Here is a 2,989-nt window from a genome sequence, read left to right as displayed (position 1 = left end):
CCTCATTAGCTGTGGGCAGAGGTTGGTCAGACCTCGGAGGCATAAGGTTTTAAGTTGTCTGTTAGAACTGACTACTGTAATGTTGAATTAACAAAATCACCTGTCAGTCTTTTCTTCAATCCTGCCATATACTTGGTCGTGACTTTCCTGCACAAGTGGCCAATCCGATGGCTCGTTCCATGCTACGCTGACAATTAATTGTGCATATGGAATGGGCAGACAGAAGTTCCTAACATTTTCTCTCTAGTGGAGTTGATATCTTAGGGACTTTAACCATCACGCAGTAAACCTGTTGTTTCTGGATACAATAGAGTTAGCAGGTTTTTCTGTGCCCTGCCCTATATAGTCACCTTGCCCTATATAAAGACAATTTTAAAGTGCATGTGATATCCTTTATTTGAAATGCAGCAACTGTCACTGCAGTGACAGCAGTAACAGAGAATGCTACCATGTTGTGTGTGATGGTGTGTTCCCATCATCTTCATTTCTACTTTCTATATTGTAACATTTAGTTTGTTTTGTTTTTTTTTTTTTTTAATATGGTTGCATGCTGAGCTAAGATCTTTGGTTAAACCATGTTTAGTGATACCTAGGTCCCTCTTCCGAGTTATTTGGTTTGGTACCTTGATGTGCAATTTGTTTAAATTCTCCTGTGCGGACAGATTTGCCTTTATTTCTGACATACTACCCTGTTAAAAAGCTAAGGCACCAGCTGTCAAAATGCATCTGGGAAATTGGGACAAGAGAAAAATATTATGCAAAGTCACAATAAGCAAGACAGAGTTGAGAAGAAAGACTGTTTTAAGGAAAACTAGATTTGCAATGTAAGTTACCTTGTCAACTATTTCAATTCTAACTCTTTGAAGGCTGTAAACCAGAACATAATTGTGCATCTGTCAGAAGTATGGCTATACTAACCAGTAAAGGAATTTTGCTGAAGCTTCCAAATGTATTTCTTGTTGTCTGATCAACGTACCTTGTCAGGGACCTGTTCTTATCCAGTTCCAATGAAATGGTAAAAGAGGTTAGCTTAAACCGTATGACTTGGGGTTCATCCTGAAAAAGTTGTAGTGCATTCATGAGGCAGAAAAACAGCTACTTTGGGCCTACTAATGCCTGATCACAATAGCAGCATGGTTAGTGCACCAGTAATTTCATAAAACTTATTAAAATAGCTTAATGATAAGGCAAAAATCAGAGTACAAGTAAACAATTTGTGCTTCATCTAAGAAAGCAGATATTTTCTGTGCTGTGGTCTTCTGCAAGAAGAATACAATTGGACAGGAACCTGGTCAGGGGTTTTGGGAAAAGCTCTATGTGCAGATAAGGCCTGAACAATATGGCTCTAAGCTCATTCCTTCTCTCCTGGTGGAGTTCTCCTTAGACCTGAGCTGAACCAAACTGTAACCTGCCACTGTTGGGGTGCACAGATGGGATTTATAGGCAGCCTTTGCTCCCCAAGTCTGGTTCTGGTGAAGAGTGGGCTGGTGATTGTTGAACACTAGAGTCTCAAAAGTAACAGGTTTTTTGCCCCATCAGCTTGTGCATTTAATACAGTCTGACCAAAGCAGCAGGCACTTCTTCCTTGATCCTCCTAAAATGATACAGTAAAATATGCCAAAGATGGTGTCCAAGGAAGAAGATGGGTCTCTGCAAATCTACTGAAGGCTGCTCTTTGCAGCGAGTGCTCGGAGCATAGCTGTTCTCAGGAGTCCAGGACCTTTTTTTTTTTTTTTGCCCAGTCACTCTTCATGAGTAGCCAATGGAAGGGGGTAATTCCCCATAAAAAGATAATTGTTCCTTGACAGCAATAGCAGCTGTTACACTAGCATATATGAGCCAGTTTTAAATTATTAAGTGAGCTGCAGAAATTGTGCCACCTGCCTGCCTTTGATAGGGGTACATTGGGTCTAACTCTATGCTGTCCTGAATTTGTAATCAGCAAAAGACAGCTGGGTTTGTCAAGCTTTTGGAGTGATGTCTGTATGAGGAAGGGCTTGTCATTCTGGGAAAGAATTCAGGCATATGCTCAGGCAGAGAACTAGCCTAGAAATGTACAGAATCATATAGAAGAGATTAATAGAGAGAAGTCTTTCTGAAACTGGCTTTTCCTGATTTTGGCATCTTTGGTTTTCTACTGGAAGAAATAAATAAAAGGAGGTGGTAGTTCTTCATGTAAGAAGCAGACATGTGCAACTCCTCGATGAGGTCCTGCCATGGTCTGCAGATAAGAAGTTTACAAGGGTTGGAAGGGAACTGAGACAAGTACTAGGATTAGAGGCCCATTGAGAATTAGATAATAATATCAGGCCCTGAAAATCTGAAATTTCAGAGAATATTTCAGTCAAGCTGCCTCTATGCTCATTCCTGTTGATCCCCATTCCTGGGCATCTCCCTACGGTCGTGTTTGGAGAGAGTTACAAGCTAGCCAGACTCCTCTTCTGATCAGTATGGTAATAATCCTTAATTTTTTTCCCCAAAATTATTCTTAACACTTATTCTTAATAACCACATATCCTTTATGTTAGGCTGATATGCAGCCACTGGTTAAATTAGTCTGTGTACTCAATAATTATTCCTCAGTGGAGAAGTGACCCAACTTTTATTTTTTGCCTCCAACAATTTTCTTGCTTCAGCAGTCGAGCTCAAGGTTTTCTGCTTCCCACTGTTTGTCTCATCTTTGTTAGGCTGATAGGAGCTTACACATCTCTTTGACTCACAAAAATGAAGTGATAGCCATCAGATCTTCTGCTTTGTCTTTAGTACCCTACCTACCTCTTTTCTTTGCCCTTTATTACACTGACTTGCAGGACTGGAAAAGATGAAAGCAATCAACTGTGTTTACTACAGTTGTATATGGCAAATTCAGCTGCCAGTTAAATACTAAAGTCATTGTTTGCCATTCCATGATTTTTATTTTATTTTTTATTCTTCTTGGAGAATGAAATAAAACTGCAAATTTATTTTCTTGCCTAGGTCTCTGGACAAA

This window comes from Manacus vitellinus, unplaced genomic scaffold (genome assembly GCF_001715985.3).
Source record: "Manacus vitellinus isolate BGI_N305 unplaced genomic scaffold, ASM171598v3 scaffold_0_pilon, whole genome shotgun sequence".
Taxonomy (NCBI): Eukaryota; Metazoa; Chordata; class Aves; order Passeriformes; family Pipridae; genus Manacus; species Manacus vitellinus.
This window is presented reverse-complemented; position numbering follows the sequence as displayed.